The following is an 18,462-nucleotide window of genomic DNA, read 5'->3' as shown; positions in this document are numbered from 1 at the left end:
AGTTCTGAAACAACAAAATGTGTGGCCTTCAGCATTTAAATAAAACTGGAACCAGTAGGGCAAGAGCAAAGTATATATTCAAACAAGGCAGCTCCAAGGTGTTGACTAGCTCTCCCCAGATCTGCCCTCAAGACTAACCATTACAAAGCCAAATACTGAAAAGAGGACTCTAGGAGTGGTAGGAGACTGCCATCTTGTGGACTCAGTGAAAACTGCTGCAGTTGGCAAAATAGACTGGGTTTCAATTTAGCTCTCAAAACACGTTTAAGAGCACCTTATATTAAAGTGTCTTGAACACATCCCAGTCACTGAAGCAAAAGCTGAATTTATGCATTATGTCCATCCTGGGTGCTCACCGAGTAACAGCAGAAACTCCTGTACAATAAATATGTCCTCCTCTGGTAAAATTTAAGCTGAAGGACAACCCTAATTTCCCTACTGTAAATAAAAGATGTGTAGCAGTAAGTGATTCAGAGTAAGGAAAAGGAGTGCTAATTATACATATTGAATTAAAATTTATATTTGCATAGTACTTGAACAATAATGTTTTTAAAGTAAAGCATTAAACCTACAACTCCCCCATTAAACCTTCACTGAAGAAATCTTTTCATTTCTTGGAAATACTATCAGTTTTACACAAACCAGTTACCTCCTCAAACTGAACAGGAGAGACGTGCAAAGGAGTGGTGCTCCTTAGTCTCATAAACACAACTCATAAACACAACAAACTGTGCTTGCAGACATTTGATTTCAAATAGTTAACCAAATAAGAAGTTCCAGCACAGCCACTAGAAGATGAGCTCTCACCCACCATAAAAACTGCAGACCAGCGGTGTCTCATCCTCACTCAGGCATGCGTGCTGTAGAGTTTTCCAGACAAAGCAACCACAGTGCAACTGCTTGACTTTCTGCACCGGCTCAGAAATTCTGAGCAACAGAGGGAGACGGTCATTTGTTCCCCAGCCTAGCAATTGTGTCATTAAACAAATCACCCTAACATCAAAAGAGGCATTCTTTGAGACAGCCAAGCGATATAATATGTCTGGACTTTCAGACATTGGAGACATGTGTTTTCAAGTCATGTTGCAGGTTTGTCTACAGAAAAGTGAGACTATCACCAGACACTTTATATAAACACTAAAGGACTGCTTAAAGAGCCATAATTTTGTCTTTTTTTACAGAAATGCACAGGGAATTTTTATCCTAAGCCATGTTGCTTCATACAAAGTGAAAAAAAAATGCAGTTATTTTCTAGACAAAAGTGTCTTCAAAATAGGTAAGTCCATTTGCCAACAAACAGTTCCAGATTAAAAACAGTACTTTTGGCTCAATGTGACCACTTTAAATAGTGATGCCTCACTGGAAGTATTAAATTCAAAAACGTTTCTCAAACATCATCTCATGCTGAGTCATCAGATGTATCAAACTGGGGAATTTGGGGGATGTTCTGATGGAATAAGTCATACTAGAATGGGGCTTTCTCAAAAGATGTTTAAAGCATAAAGACAGTATCACATGAAAAGGAACAGGAAAATCGTTTTGTTTTTTCCCACCTCTCCCCATCCCTCATTCTCAGTGAGGTCAGCCTCCAAGTGTACAACACTGGATCTTGGGTGACAGTATCCTTTGCTGTGAATGATTCTTTTCTTTTTTTCCTTCCATCCCAACCAACTTGTTTCCATGTCACATACAGACTTGTACATCAGACAAAGGACTAAGAAGAAATAAAGAACTAACAAAATTCAGGAAGAATAATAAGAACAACAAAGAAGCCCTATTAAAAGTAAGGAGAGGACATAGACAGAATCTTCACCCAGATGGCCAACAGGTATATGAAAAAAAATGCTCAAAGTCATTGATTATCAGAGAAATGCCAACAAAGGTAACAATGAGATAACACTTCGCTCCTGTGAAAGCATCATGCATCACAAAGGACAAAGAATCCATGCCAGTAAGGATGCAGGGGGGGGGGGGGCAGAACACTTCTACACTGCTGGTAAAAATGCAAATTGTTCAACCCTTGTGGAAGATGGTCCGGAGATGATTTAAAAGATTAGAAATGGACATTTGCTGTCACCTGGCAATCCCTATCCTAGTGATGGAAATGAAGAGAAGAAAAACACATATCAAAAGAGATCTATGCACACCTATTTTCATAGCAGGGCAATTCGTAATAGCCCAAAGGTGAAAGCAACCCAGATGCCCAACCACAAACGAGTGGTTAAGAAAGTTGTGGTACATACACATACATAATAGGAAGTATTCCATATGTGACACATATGGAATACTACCTATTGAAAATGATTAAACCATCTCCCTGGACACACCTTGGATGAAACTTTGAGGAATCATGTTAAGTGAGATCCGTAGGAAAAAAAAAAAAGGATAAGTACCAGATGACCTCACTTATTGATAGGACTTAGTCTCCCACATGGTCTTAGAAAATTCCCTCCAAATATATTACTCCAACTTATAACAATAATTACTGTGACTGGTTTTATCATATTAAATTCTGTACAGGTTGTAAATATAAAATGTTAATCAGTTTTATTTTTTCCTCTTTTTGTCATCACTGGGAATTCACCATTCAGGGCTAACATTTTTCAGATAAATGTATGGGTAGACATATGTAGATAGATAGATAGATAGATAGATAGATAGATAGATAGATAGATAGACAGACACACACCAAGTGGAAAAGCTACCTTCAGTGAAGTGGGACAAAGGGCAGAAACTGTGTCCTGAAAATAATGAAACAGGAACACTATCCAAGTAAACTATCTTGCTGGCCCTTACCTTTTTTTTCTCTCTTGTTTTTTAAAATCTTTTTAAAAATATTATTTATTTTACTATCAATAGAAACAGAGAGAGGCGGGAAAGAGAGAGAGAGGAAGAGACAGAGAGAAAACTGGAGCACTGCTTCACCACTCCTGAAGCTTTTTCCCTTTCTGATGTCAACCAGGGGCTAGAACCTAGGTCCTTGTGCACTGTAATGTGTGTGCTTAACCATATGTGCCACCACCTGGCCCTGTACATATTTTTGCCTTTTTTTCTTGAACATCACAGTCATTTAAATGTTTCTCTGCCCCCCCGACCCCAATCATGTAAGATTCATTCATTCTTGGTGTTACTCACAACAGTTATTCATTGACCTTTACTTTTAAAAGTATTTTACTGTATATGAATAGACTGTACTTATTCATCCCACGGTTGGAGGATAGTAAATTACTTCCAGGTGAGAACCATTACACATCCGTTCCTATGACTATGTTATGATCATGGCATATTCTGAGTCCCCAAACACATTTTAGTGAGTACTGCAGAGATCCACCAAGGTTGTGGAAGGTTGATTGTTTCTTCCTAATGAGCCTCATTAAGTTATCCTGAACATTGTAAATAAATCATTTACTGATCATAGAACTTGACAACTCATTCTAAATCAATGTGTTTATCTGTTCTTTACTTCTGGTGTCATAATCCTTGAGATACTAAGGATTAAGCATTCACCTACAAAAATGGGGAAGGCAATATTCCAGAATGGTAAACAACACAGAGACATTAAAATTTCAAAATAGGAGCCAGGTGGTAGCATACCTGGTTAAGTGCACAAGTTACCACGTTCAAGGACCTAGGTTCAAGTCACCAGTCTCCACCCACAGGGGAAAGTTTCAGGAGTGGTGAAGCGATGATGCAGGTGTCTCTCTGCCTCTCCCTCTCAATCCCCCTTCCCTCTCAATTATTTCTCTACTATAAAATAAAATAAAGTTAAAAATCTCCAAAGTAAATGCACAGTTTAACTCATGTTACAGCATTCTGAGAACATTCTGACCTTGGGATATAATATGCTTTGGATCTAAACTAGATGAACTTAGACTAAGACAAAGATCTGGACCTGAATCCTGTTTTGACTCCTATTATCTATATAGTCCTGATAAATCTCCTTATCTCAGCTCCTCAGATAGGAGACAATAAGGCTCACAATATTACAAAAAGGAAATTCATGTTGTATACATGATATAGATTTATATTTCAAAAATATTATTTTAATATTGACAAATGACCACCAACATCCAGTGTACTAAACTTAGGGGATACAAATAAGTTTAAATCAAAGTACACTATTGCTCCAACATAATCCTAAAATAAATGCCCTAAAAATCAGAATGCCTATTTGCTGAAATAGAATCAACCTTATCTCACACTTTAATGGAGACCTGTGCCAGCATCTTATTTAGTTAAAGCAAATCATAGCTGTAGTAGCAATAAACTTAAAAAAAATATTTATTGGATAGAGAAATAAAGAGGGAAGTTAGGAAGTAGAGAGGGGGAGACACCTGCAGCACTGATTCACTGTTCATTAAGCTCCCCATGCAGGTGGGGCACCATGGCTTTGAAACTAACCCCTTGCTCATTGTAACACATAGGATCAATTGGGTGTATTACCGTCCAACTCTGCAACAAACTTTTGTATTCTGCTTGAGAGCTCACACAGGATTTTAAAATTCAAATCTGATTCAACCTTCCTAACACCTTTATGGATATACCTGTATCTGTTCAGACAGCAATTCATTTCATCTCATTTCAAATCCATATTTTAAAATCCATTCTTAACAACTCTGTGTAGTGGACTTGCTCTCCTTCACAGCAAATGTAATACTAAACTCTGTCATTAGAGGTCTTGAGAGAAACATCCTTATCTTCAGGCTCCCAGTGTAGGAAGACATTGATTTTTTCTTTTAGTAAAATATTTATTTATATTTGATAGGACAAAGAAATTGAGAGGTGAAAAGAGAGAGAGAGAGAGAGGTCTGCAGACTATTTCATGGCTTATGGAAGCTTCCTCCTTTGCAGGTGAGGGCATTACACATAGTAATGTATACAGTCAACCAGGTGTGCCATCCCTGGCTCTCAACATTGATTTTCTTATTCTCACTACATGGCAGCCAACAGCTAGTATGTAAGGGGAATCCAGAGATGCACTTCCTAAGTCAGGTGCCTTCAATTCACTATCCCTCAGTAAGTTTGTGGCCCTGACTCCATCCCAGTGATCACCTCAGCATGTACCTCACAATGTGGATCCCATGCTCCCCAAGCCTCACACTGTCCTGTCCATGTGCAAGCACTCGGCACCAGACAGCCCCTCTCTCTGTGCACCTCTCAGCACTCAGCTACTGTGTCACCTCTACTTTACTCAGCTACTGTGTCACCAGCACTAGATATTCGCAGAGTACAGCTAGCCCACTGGATTACTCTTACAGGGGAGGCCTTCTCTAGCTCCAGCTCTTGTGGCCTGAGAAGCAAGTATTTTCTTACAGTTCTATCTCCAGAAACTTTGCAATAATTTTGGACATTCAACCCTTCCCTATGGATTGCCTTCCTAGTACTCCAGAAGACAGGTTTCTAGAATGATACAGAAGCAAGATGCTTCACTGGTTTTTCTATTATCCCATGAACCATACTCAGGCACGTTAATCAAAGACAAGAAATATATTATTGCCATATTTCATTACCAAACTTGAAAGTATCCTAGTTGCCACACTATCAATACTTAATAACTATTGAGATCATTTCCTGTGGTTGCACAGTAGATATAGAGAATGACCAATAACAGACCCCATGTCTCCCAAATGTCCAGCTCTCTTTGCATTGTGTCACTGTAAATATGAAAAGACAAGGAGATTTAAAGATAATACTGTCTGGCTTTAGAGGGAAGAAATTAAAATGGAAAATTGATAAAAATGGCCAGCAAGATACACATTATGCTTGTCAATAGAAAAAAACGTTAAGGTTGATTATAGCCAAATCAGAACTTAATCCATATCCACATTTTTCTTAATGATAAAGGCTTGTATACTCTATTTCCACAGTTCTCATATAAAAATACAGGGTTTTTGTTTGTTTGTTTCATTAAGCAGAAGAAAATGATCACGAGGAGAAACTGATATAAATTTAATCTAAGAATGATATTTAATCAAAGGAGGATATGCATACAGAATGAAAAATATATTGAGGGGCCAGGTGGTGGCACACCTGATTGAGAACACATGTTACAATGTACAAAGACCCAGGTTTGAGCCCCAAGTCCCCACCTGCAGAGAGAAAGCTTTGTGAGTGGTGAAGCAGGGCTGCAGGTGTCTCTCTGTCTCTCTCCCTCTCTTTTTTCAAATTTTTAAATTTTTTATTACCTTTATTTATGTATTGGAAGAGACAGCCAGAAATTGAGAGGGAAGTTGGGGGATAGATAGGAAGAGAGACAGAGAGACACCTGCAGCACTGCTTCACCACTCTCAAAGCTTTCCCCCTGCAGGTGGGGGCTGGGGACTCAAACCTGGGTCCTTGTGCATTGTAACATGTGCACCACCACCCGGCCCCTCTCTCTACCTCTCTATCATCCCCTTCCCTCTCAATTTCTGACAGTCTCTATCCAATAAATAAATATAATTTTTTAAAAGAAGTGGTTCTCATTATCAACTTCATAAAAATATTGAAATCTACTGAAATAAAAAATATTTCACAAATTCTAAATCTACTGCATGAGCTTTTAAAAATTTTTTTTTCATTTGTTATTGGATAGAGATAGAGAGAGAAGGGGTAGAATTGGATAGAGTGGAAGAGAAATAGAGAGACACCTGCAGACCTGCTTCACCGCCTGTGAAGCAACTCCCCTGCAGGTGGGGAGCCGGGGGCTTGAACCTAGATCCTAACCTGTCCTTGTGCTTTGTACCACATGCGCTTAACCCATTGTGCTACCATCTGACTCCCCTGCATAAGCTTTAAAAGTTATGAAGCTCATTAGTTATGAGAAGATAGAGATTTTCTGTATGTTATATTCTCCTTTCCAAGAGGCTTTAATTCTGGGAAGAACTTATCCACTCTGCCAACTAACAAGCCTCATGGCTTCTTAGCCTTAATATTATAAATTCAGTATGAGTAATCTCCTTGCCAGTCAGAGAAAATATAATTGATGGAGGGAGAATTTCCAAAACAACCACAGCATTTCTAATTAAAACAAACCAAATGATAACAAATAGTTCTATACATTTCAGAAAAATCAATACTAGAAAAACTATTAGAAACAGAGGTTCTCAGGCCTCCATACATCCTAATTGATGTAATTTAATGGTAAGCCTACAGAGTATCTTTTATCATGGCGTTCCTGATATATCTCCTAGCCCTTCCCCTACTATGACATCTTCCTCCTCAAATCTGCAGTAGTCAACTTCCAGTGCCACTTAGCTTTGGTAAAGTCCTAGATACACTTTGCCATTTTCTAGAAGCTTCCCTACCCACATGAAAAGGAGTTGGACCACGTCGTCTATTGAATATGATTCTGCTATACATTCATCTTTAAATCTACCCTCCATGGGTAGAGTAAACCACTCTTTCATATCACATTTCTGAAATGTAATAAACTATCTATCTCCTCATAAGTTCATAACCAAGGAATCTCATACCTTTGTAAGCTCCTGAAGCAGACATGTTGATCTTTGGCAGACAAAATGCTGAGTTTCTTAAAGGGGAGAAGAAGCAAGTCTAAAATTCTCTGGAGATGCCCAGGTTCCTAGTACCTCAATCATTCTTGTTCTCAGCATGGGCCAATGATGTCATAAAGACTGGAATTTATTTCTGTTGAGGAGGAAACTGAAAGAATTCTGTCTCCAAATTTTGTTTTAAACTCTAGGAAGAGCAAAGTCTACAAGGAACCTCTGTATCCGTGAGATGATCTCAAACAAGCAGTACCATAGTAATAACACCATAATATATTTACTAAGAATGGTCACGACTCAGGACCTTCCCTTGCCATAGCTCTACTTACAGAATTTTTCAGTCACATAGACAACAGTGCATGATGCTGTTCTGGAATATTATAGACTAAGCATATGATTTGCTTTTACAAGCTTTTATAGCATTATCAGCAACTGAATTATATGTTTATCAGTGTCTTAATGAATTTAGTCCTTGTCCTACTATTATTGCATTGGTTTAGATGGTTTTCAGTCTCCATTGTCATAACTATGATTTTTTTTTCTGTTCTTTAGTGGAGGGTCTGTCACTGGGGCTTCTTCACCTCAGCATAAATTTTTCAGATGGTAAGAAAGAGTAGAGAGGAAAAAGGGATGAGAGAGGAAGAGAGAGAGAGAGAGAGAGAGAGAGAGAGAGAGGTGCCATGGCACCAAAGCTCTCCCCAGTACAACAGATTGTGTGTATGGCAAAGCAGGTGTGTTCCTAGGTGAGTTATATCACTGGTTCTAGAATTTTCTTTTGATGAGTAAGTAGAATTGAGAAAACACACACACTGTATAACCACGTGCCTTAATAATAGATCTATTAACAGCTACATTGACCCTCTGAACATACTTCTGCATTAAGACTATAAAGACCAGAAGGTGCTTCACATAACCTATAGGATGCTTGAGATGGAAGCCAAGTGCATTGGGACTTGCTCATTGGGACTTGCAGAGTGGTCACCAAAACCAGGAATTTGTCAGTCTTTCAGATCTATAGTATGCCATCATCTCTGCTTGACTCACACTACCTAAATTCTGAAAATAATGAACTGAGATATTTGATGTTAATACTTTAATACCTCCCCATACACTGAGAGAAAAAAAAACTTATGTATAGCTACTAAAGCTTTTCCAAGTGACTTCTGGTTATTTGCAAGTATACAGGAGATGCCAAATATACTTAGTGCCATCCAGGTATTTTCATTGTTTACATAGAATATAAGAGAACACTTTAAATGTATTTGTGCCCTAGAATTTGAGGTCTACTATTATTATTGTAGAGATCTATCTATTTATAAATATGCTTCTAAGTTTTAGCTCTGTGTAACAGAGCTGGGAAGAGGAGAATTGTTATACCACTAGACAAACTTGGAATTAAGTAGCAGAAGTTTGATATTACTCTAGTAGTGTTCCTTTTTATTTTATTTATTTTATTTTTTATTTTTAATATTCTTTTTTAAATATTTATTTATTATTGGATAGAGTTAGAGAAACTGAGAGGAGTGGGGGAGATAGAGAAGGAGAGGAAGACAGAGAGACACCTGCAGCCCTACTTCACCACATGTGAAGCTTCCCCCCTACAGGCAGGGACCAGGGGCTTGAACCTGGGACCCTGTGCACTGTAATGTGTGCACTTAACCAGGTTTGCCACTGCCTGGCCTCCCTTTTTATTTTTATTTTTTTATATTTATTTATTCCCTTTTGTTGCCCTTGTTGTTTTATTGTTGTAGTTATTATTGTTGTTGTTATTGATGTCATCATTGTTGGACAGAGAGAAATGGAGAGAGGAGGGGAAGACAGAAAGAAGGAAAGAAAGATAGACACCTGCAGACCTGCTCCACCACCTGTGAAGCGACTCCCTTACAGGTGGGAAGCTGGGGGCTTGAACAGGGATCCTTCCTCTAGTCCTTGTGCTTTGTGCCATGTGCGCTTAACCCACTGCACTACTGTACGACTCCCCCCTTTTTATTTTTTAAAGTAATTTTCTTGAGCGTAGGGAATAAGACTTGATCAACTAAAGTTGTTTCATGCCTTTCAATTGCAAATGAACTGCATAGCATTTAAAATAAAAGGACTTGGAAAATGCTATGCAGTAGCAGCAATCACAAAACTGTGATTCCTGTTTCATTTATTTTATGTTTGTGGCTTGGTTCCCATGGGAACGAGACACATTTCAAGCCTGTTTGTTTTTAAAAAAGGAAATAGCAAAGTGAGCCAAGCACTCGCACATGGGCAAACCACGTGAACTGATTTAAATGGTGAAATGGACTAGTAACAGAACCAGCTATAGAGAGGTTGCACAATCTCCAAAAGGAACAAATTAATTTTAAAGATGCAAATGATTTAATCTGATGAGTGAAAATGATGATACCTACACTTCTACTGTATATATGTAAAATTATAATTTTGTGTGTGTGTGTGTTTGAGAGAGAGAGAGAGAGAGATAGTGAGATGGGTGAACTTTTAACAAGATTCAGATTTTTCAGCACCTTCCATGGAGGGATGCCTGTGCTAAAGATTTAAGCTGCATATTTATCTAGGTGAACTGGAAACATTTATCTAGAAGAAATAGATAAAAATATCATCTTTAATTCTGAGAAGATAAGCAGACTTGTGGAGTGTGTGTGTGTGTTATGGTGGTAGTGGTGATGGTAATGGAATTAACTATGTGAGAGGGAACTTGACATGCACTCTACTTTGTGCATTAGAATTAAGGAGTGGCCCAGGAGGTGGCACAGTGGATAAAGCCTTGAGCTCTCAGGCATGAGGTCCTAAATTCAACTCCCGGCATTACATGTGCCAAGGTAGTGTTCTGGTTCTCTCTTGCTTTAATCAATGAATATTTTAATAAAATAATCAAGAAACAATTTGATGATTGAGGCCATAAAAAGACAGCTGAGCATGAGATTTTCAGTCACAGAGACAAAGAAAATATAAATCATGCTCCAATTTTCCCTTCCTAGTTTAAATTCCTTCCCTTCACAAACGAGCTGGTAGCCCTAGCCTCTGGGATTATGAAAATTTATTCCTACTTTTCTTCATGTTGGGCAGAAAGATGAGAGTTTCTTTCTAAATTCAGCTCTATATATGTAGTTTATAAATAGACATAGAAATTGAGGGGGGAAGGAGAGATAGAGATAGAGAGAGAGAAAGAAAGATACCTGAAGCACTTCTTCACCACCTGTGAAGCTTCCTCCAGCCCCCTACTCCTGCAGGTGAGACCAGGGCTTGAATCCTGGCCCTTGAACATTGTAATGTGCACTCAGTCAAGAGCACCGCCACCCGGCCCTGCTTAATGCACTCTTTCTTGCCACACCAGGTTCACCCTCACCTTGCCCAGATTCAGCAAGGCCCCTTCCTGTCTCCTCTCTCCTTGCATCACTCTCAGGATGTCCTTTCCCAAGTGGCAAACTCTGCATGGTTACCATCAAAACTCTGACAGAAGGAAGCCACTCTCAGGAGAGAAAACACATTCTCCTACTCTGTTTAGTGTTTGCTATTTCCCACCTACGGCACGAGGTTTTCAGCAAAGGTCTCAAGCAAGATAAGAAGCTCTAGCAAGAAAATGTAGATTCTCCAATGAAATCATGACCCTAGAATTACATTTTTTTTTGACAGTTTTGCCTTGGAGCAAGCAACCAAGAAGAACTTTTTTTTTTTTTTTAACTCTTAAAAATAGTCACTGATGAAGAGCCACAAGCCATCAAAGTAGCATCTGTGAAAACTGGGCTGGGAAGAGGGGTGTTTGTAAACAGTTAACATGAGGATCAATTGGAAGAACGAAAGCTTTCTGGATCAAAGCTGTTCCACCACTTTCCCTGAAGAACAAATGACACACAAATCTGCAGCTTGGCCTGTAGAATCACTTCAAGTTGATGTGGGGGATGGACGGGGAGTACATGTCTTGTGTAGTCAGTATTTGGGAATCCACTTTCAAACAAAGGCGCCACAAACCTTCTGCCTTTACAATTCAAAGGTAGAATACAGGCTTAGCAACTTGCAAATCTGAGACCTTAGAAGCTCTAGCGGTCTGCCTTCTGACTCTGTAGCCCTTCCTTGACTTTGTTCTTGACCCCATATTTGTTGCAGCAGCCCAAATCTTAGTACACATCTAAGCCCTTCTCTACTCGATTAGGGCTTTTTTTTTTTTTAATCCAGAAATTGTACCTTTCAGTCTCCAACTATCAGTGAGCAGTAAGATGCTCAGTAATGTGGTTTTTTAAAAATCTAATATTAAAAGGCAGAGGGAATTGGGAAACAAATTAATTTGTGTCTCTCTTGAATATTTGAAAAGGACTATTTTCTTCTTGCTGCCCAGTACATATACCGTGCAGCCAGATAGTGTTTTACAGTTGACTACTTCTCTCCCATCTATTATTTAACTTGCTACTTACAAGAGGCGATGAGGGTAAGGAGTACGGGACTCAGAGAGAGAGAAAATGAATTTCCCAGAGTCACATAAATGGCAATAAGAACTCAAGCATTGTTGTTAAAGTTTCGGGGCTCTAGCTGGCCAGGCTAGCGTCGTGGTGGTAGACAGAGACAGACTTGGGGACACACGGCTGGGCTGGGAAGCTGTATATCTTTATTCATGAGCGGGCAAGTCACCACACCATGTGCTTCCCCATGTTTCTCCTTCCGCTCCTGCTGCTGGGACTCTGGGCGTCCTTAGCATATGGGGCGGGGAGAAAGAGGGGCGCGAAACTAGCAAGGGCCAAACCATTTCTCTCAGAGGTAGGGGGAAGGGGGCCAAACCAACATGAAGAATACCAGCATATTCCCCCTTTTCTTTTTAACTAAATGACCACAGTATCAGGGGTGTGGGGTGAACAGAAACCTCTATCGTACAGGCATTTTCAAAAAAGAAACTGGCACAAACATGGAGAAACATGTAAGCGAGTAACAAGAACCAGTGTGCTGCCAAGGGAAGGCCTGAGGGGGCCATTTTTGGCCTCTGTGGGCAAAACTTTATCAGCTTAAAAAAAAACATTTCCTGCCTCTGGGGGGCGTACTTGCCTCGACGGGCATTTTCTAGCATGGGGGGAGGGTGAGGCCTAGAGTCCCCAGGCATGGCTGCAGTCAGTCTTTGAGAAACCCAGCAGCATAAGGGAAGCTGCTAGTTTTGTGCAAAGTGTCCGAGGTGTACCAGTGAGTCCGATAGAAGTCCAAAGCAGATGTCCACCGAAGAATTGCCAAGGGGTGAATTGTTGTACGTCTGTCTCGATGGGGAATGTCAGCCATCGGAATTCTGCTTTTCTGTAGATGACAGCTGCAATTCACTTACTTATGAAACAAAACTTGTAGCAGGTTAGAAGTTTACCACAATTGATAACTCTATCACAATTAGAAGTCTTTTTTAGAATGATTTTAAGGTTGTTTAAAGTTTAAACAATAGAATGTGAAAAGGTAGACATAAGAATCAAGGAAAGAAAACCTCAGGCATGAGAATCATTAGCATAGCCATTGTGTAATCTACCATTTCTAATAGAGAAGGTAATCGAGAGTTTTACATATCAACAAGTCTATTTAACCTTTTGTTACACCAGTTCAAGATGGAGACACACCCTAGGTGTGCGCAGGTTTTGTTTAGACCAACTTGGTTAAAATATATTGATTTTTAACTAATTTTTTACCTCAGACTTTAAATGTAAGTTAATTTTATCTTTATGAGAATTACGTTGAAAACCTTTTTCATTTAACTTTGTCTGGTAAGAATATAGCCTTAAAGTTACATTGCTAACCTTAAAGTTAATGTTACCAAACTTTAAACACACACGTAAACATGGTCATTAATACACAAGGAGAGAAAACTTTGTTACGAAGACATGCCATATTAAACACGAATTTAGATCTGTACTGTCTTAGTTGTTGTTGGGGGGTCACCATCCGGAGGTGGCTTTTCACGCAGTTCCACTTCTAGGAATTGCAGGTTGCGATCTCTGCACAAATCTCTGCGTACTCCAGTTTGTCTGCCTTCAGACCCGAGCTGAGGATCTCGGCCAGGGGGCCCAGTTTTGGCAAGGAGCCCGTGGTCTCCGGGTGGTCCGGGATCTGTCCAGACTTCATAGCATGAGGGTGGGTGGGCCAGCCCTGCCCCATGGCCCTGCCATGTCTGCTGCCCTGCTCCTAGCAGCCGAGCAGCGTGGAGGGAGCCCACGCCCAATGTCCCGCGCCACACGGTGGAAAGCCGGCTCATGCGGGCTGGCGTTGGGCTCCTGCGGGCTGGCGTTGGGCGGAAACCACAGAGTGGTCCAGAGATAAATGTTCCAGAAACAACGAAACAGTCTTGTGAAGAAAGGGCAAAGGCCTTTGGAGATCTTTTCACAAGCAGAAGAGAAGGCCGTAGTGCATAGGTAGCCAAATTGTCTTCACTTATCTGAGAGATGTGCAGGTCAGCCCCACGTTGGGCCCCATTTGTTGTTAAAGTTTTGGGGCTCCAGCTGGCCGGGCTAGCTTCGCGGTGGTAGACAGAGACAGACTCGGGGACACACGGCTGGGCTGGGAAACTGTATATCTTTATTCACGAACGGACAAATCACCACACCATGTGCTTCCCCGTGTTTCTCCCTCCGCTCCTGCTGCTGGGACTCTGGACGTCCTTAGCATACAGGGTGGGGAGAAAGAGGGGCGCGAAACTAGCAAGGGCCAAACCATTTCTCTCAGAGGTAGGGGGAAGGGGGCCAACCAACACGAAGAATACCAACAAAGCATTTTAACTCCTATGTATTTTTTCACCATAGGAGGCTTCAGTCGACTTTTCCTCTCAACCAATATGCATATAATTATAAAACACTTGGCATATTTCAGAGTTTGTGCTAAGTAGTTTGGGTGTAGGGTGGGAGAAGAGGGAAGCAATTTAAAAAAATCCATAATATGCAAGATCTTCAGCCCAAAGAGCTTCATATTTACCAAGTATAATAAAATAGGCAAGCATCGTTTAGGACAGTTTTTTCCCTCTCTCAGGCAAAAGCTCACCTAGAACATGCAATCAGATACATAATGAAATCTGGGAGAACGACTGCTGCAAAACTTTCCTTTTTGAATAATAAGTAAAGCTTAAGTGAGTTTGGCAGCTGAAGTCAGGCTGGGGAGACAGCTCACATGGGCGCACATCTGCTAGGCCATGGGTGGGACTCAGATTTGAGTCCTAGCCTCCATGGCTCTGGAGGAAACGCTATTGCTCTTTTATCTCTTTCTATCTGAAAATAAAACTAGCCCAGCACAGTCACTGTGGATTACAAATATATATCATGATAAAGCAAAGAAAAAAGTCCTATTTTTTTCACTAAAGGTCATAGGAAAGCTTTTATACTGCAAAACTTCCTTTTAAGCTAAGTGCAAAGTAGTTGGCTAGGGAAGCATTCAAAAGTTTACTAATGTGTGAGTTCACTAAAACAAACAAACAAACAAACAAAAACCTCTATCTTCTCACAGAAGTACTGAGCGTGGCAATGAATTCAGCATGACAGATTTCCAAAAGAACCCCAAATTTAAAAAATAAATTGCATAGGGTTATATAAATAATCCAGGTGGATGCTGGAAGTTATGAATTCCTTACATGAGTACTGGAGGTTCTATGACAATAATGATAAAATAAGCCCAAGATTCACTCTACAAAAATTCAAGATTCAAAATACAGGGCAACCATCTTGACTACTAGGATGTTCAGATCTGGACCCTGTGGGGAAATTTTTTTTTAAATATTTTTTTTGTAATTTTATTTATTTATCTTCCCTTTTGTTGCCCTTGTCTTTTTATTGTTGTTGTAGTTGATGTCATCGTTGTTGGATAGGACAGAGAGAAATGGAGAGAGGAGGGGAAGACAGAGAGGAGGAGAGAAAGACAGACACCTGCAGATCTGCTTCACCGCCTGTGAAGTGACTGCCCTGCAGGTGGGGAGCCGGGGGCTCGAACCGGGATCCTCATGCCAGTCCTTGCGCTTAGCGCCACCTGTGCTTAACCCCCTGTGCTACTGCCCGGCTCCTGGGGAAATTTTTTAATGACATAGACATGAGGTTTGTCTCTTCAGAAACAAACTTACATGGATGGCCCTGGTCTATAATGTTGGTCCTTGCAAGGCCTATGTAAAGGATGCAAGATGTATCTCCTCCATCAGTCCACCTACTCCATTATGGCTTCCTCAAGTGCTGAGTCTCCAGTAGACTTCCCTTGCTGGAAACATGGCAACTGGCTACTTACTGTATTTCTCTGCACCATATAAGAAATAATTACTGTATTTCTCTGTAGGAGCTCACTCTGTATGGTTTTCTTCACAAGAGAAAAAGCACATTATAACCCTGATGTAGGCTTTCTATAGTCTTTTTGTATGGATTTCTATCTCTGATGTATCCATTGCCTACAATAAACTGAAAAATCATAGTAGGCAGACAGGTTCACATACCTCAGAAATAGGTACTTAAAAATGTACACATGCACTCAGGGACAAAGGGAAGCTTGTAATAAACTCGCTCAGGTCTAGTGGCCTAGCACCACAGTGGAATATGTCATATATCTACAAGTCCTGAGAGACCAGAGATGCTGACACTTCCTAAAGGCTCCATCCTCAGCTGGGAAGGACAATCCCTGAGAGCTTTGTCTGCCATTCAGGAATTGCTTTGACTTCTCTAGATCTATTCCAAGACGATAAGCAACTGATAAACACATTTACTGTTTCTGATAGTTTACAACTTATCTTTTCTTTCTTCTTTCTTGAAAAGATTTATTGATGGGCTGGGAGGACAGCATAATGGTTATGAAAAAAGACTTTCATGACTGAGACTCTGAGGTCACAGGTTCAATTCTCAGCACCACCCTCCCAAGCAAGAGAAACAAGAGTTGAGCAGTGCTCTAGTATCTTTTTTTTTTTAATATTTATTTTTATTTATTTATTCCTTTTTGTTGCCCTTGTTGTCTGGTATCTTTAAATGACAAGACCTATAACAAAAGCAGGTGCTCAAATAAGGCCCTTCCACTCAGTAGGATTTTGCCTTTCTCATGACATTGTAACAAAAATATGTAAAAAAAAAAAAAGGTGTCATTAGAGAACCTAGAAACTTTAATGCAGCTTCCGATGGTCACTTATACCAGTATTTCCATTGGCCCTCAGTAAACTGAGGGACTAAAGATAAAACCTCAAAGTACTGCCTATAACCTTTGCTATGCTCATCATTTTTTTTAGCATTTAAACATCAGTTTTCCAAGAAGCTTGTGCAAATCGATAATTATTTCTACAAAAACTTTGAGATTTTTAAAAAATTGCTTGAATCTTTCATTTATTTATTATTGGATAGAGTCAGAGAGAAGTTGAGAGGGAAGAGGGAGATAGAAAGGAGAGAGACAGAGAGATACCTGCAGCCCTGCTTCACCACTTGTGAAGCTTTCCCCCCTGCAGATAGGGACTTTTAGATTTTTGCATGCTTGAAAATTTTGGTGGAGAAAACTAAAAGGAAGGCAAATATATATCTGTTAGATTAAAAATACATTAGAATTTTCCTATTCAGAATTTATCTATTTTTCTGTTTAGTCAAATTTCAAAGGCTTGGGATATATATATATATATATTATATATTCTTCTTGCCATAGATAACTCATTCATTTCAAAAGATAAAAACCTCACTGGTCTGGATTCTGCTCTAGGTCCATTAATCAGTAGGAAGTACAGGGAAATTCATTGTCCTTTAATGTAAATCAGTTTTCTTACTAGCAAATGGGTCCTGTAGGTGAATTCTGAGGCATCTACCTCTAAAGACCTAGGATTCTCTAATTCTGTAAATCAGGTTACAGAGTCCTTCCCCAGAGCGACAGTACTTAGAATTGACCACTGGGGGGCAGCAAAGTGACACTATAGCCAGATCTTGAGCCGCGTGGGTGAGTGAGACATCAGCAAATTCGTACAGGAATGAAAAAACATTGAAGGTTATGTTGCAATTACCTCATTCAGGGGGAAGCATTTACATTCCTTCATGCGGTGTCAGAAATACAGCTACATTCACAGAAAAGACATCTTTTTCTTTTTAGTGTAAAAAAGAGAACTAAATGATTGTAAACTCAGACCAGTACTGAAGAGTCTTTGCTGATTGACCATACCATTTCCTAAAAGATATGAACACAAAGTACCATGTTCTCAATATTTCCTTGCTAGCGTGTGACAGAAATACACATATATATGACTGATATATATATATATATACATATATATATGTATGTGTATATATATATATATATATATATATATATATATATATATATATATAGATGCTGAGTCCCAAGCCTATGTCCTGGACTTAACACAGCAAATCTTTTTCCTCAGAAAAATGCAGGTAAACACTTGCAAAAATTTGTTTGCAAGCCTTCAGGATACTGAACTTTGGGGCCCCTTGGGGGACACCAAATGTGAGTGATCCATGCTGGAGAATAATCAGAAGACACTAAGCCCTGTCACAGAAGAGAGAAGGGTTTTCTAGATTCAAAGACAACTTTTACTTTTATATTTTACTTTTTTTTTCTAAGCTTATGAAAAAGCTGAAAGTTCAGCAGAGTTCTCATGTAAGCTTTATTAAGTCTCCCTGAATGTTAGCAAGGTATATCCCCACAATAATTTCCACCAGAACAGCAAATTAACATTAGCACATTATTTATTAAAATAGTCTATTTAAAATTTACATGAATGTCCCTTTTCCATTTCCAAATCCTATTGAGGACCCCAACTTTCATTTACATGTTAGTTCCTCTCTAGCCTCCAACCTCCTCCAGTCTCTAGCATTTTCTCAATATTTCCTGGTCATTTGTGATCCTGACACTTTTGAGGAAACCTGATTATTAACTTTATATGCTGGGCCAGTATTTCTACTTCCCAGCTAGCCTCTGGTCATTAGTCTGAGGATATATATGGGGGGGGGGGGAGTCACATAAGTAAGGGTGTGATTTTCTCAGAATATCATATCAAGGAGTTAAT

The 18,462-nt window shown here is 39.7% G+C and overlaps 1 protein-coding gene across 5 annotated transcripts in view; it reads right to left on the bottom strand.

Moving 5' to 3' along the window:
* FGF12 (fibroblast growth factor 12) overlaps positions 1–18,462 on the bottom strand; it is a 562,336-nt gene that overhangs the window by 291,466 nt on the left and 252,408 nt on the right. Inside the window, exon 1 of one of the 5 annotated variants that reach the window (XM_060198502.1) lies at positions 812–938. The exons of the other annotated variants lie outside the window; for them this stretch is intronic. The gene's annotated coding sequence lies outside the window, so the exon portion shown is untranslated. Of the gene's footprint in view, positions 1–811; positions 939–18,462 lie in introns of those variants that run through there. 5 annotated transcript variants of the gene reach the window in all.

Source organism: Erinaceus europaeus, chromosome 9 (genome assembly GCF_950295315.1).
Source record: "Erinaceus europaeus chromosome 9, mEriEur2.1, whole genome shotgun sequence".
NCBI lineage: Eukaryota > Metazoa > Chordata > Mammalia > Eulipotyphla > Erinaceidae > Erinaceus > Erinaceus europaeus.
This window is presented reverse-complemented; position numbering and strand designations above follow the sequence as displayed.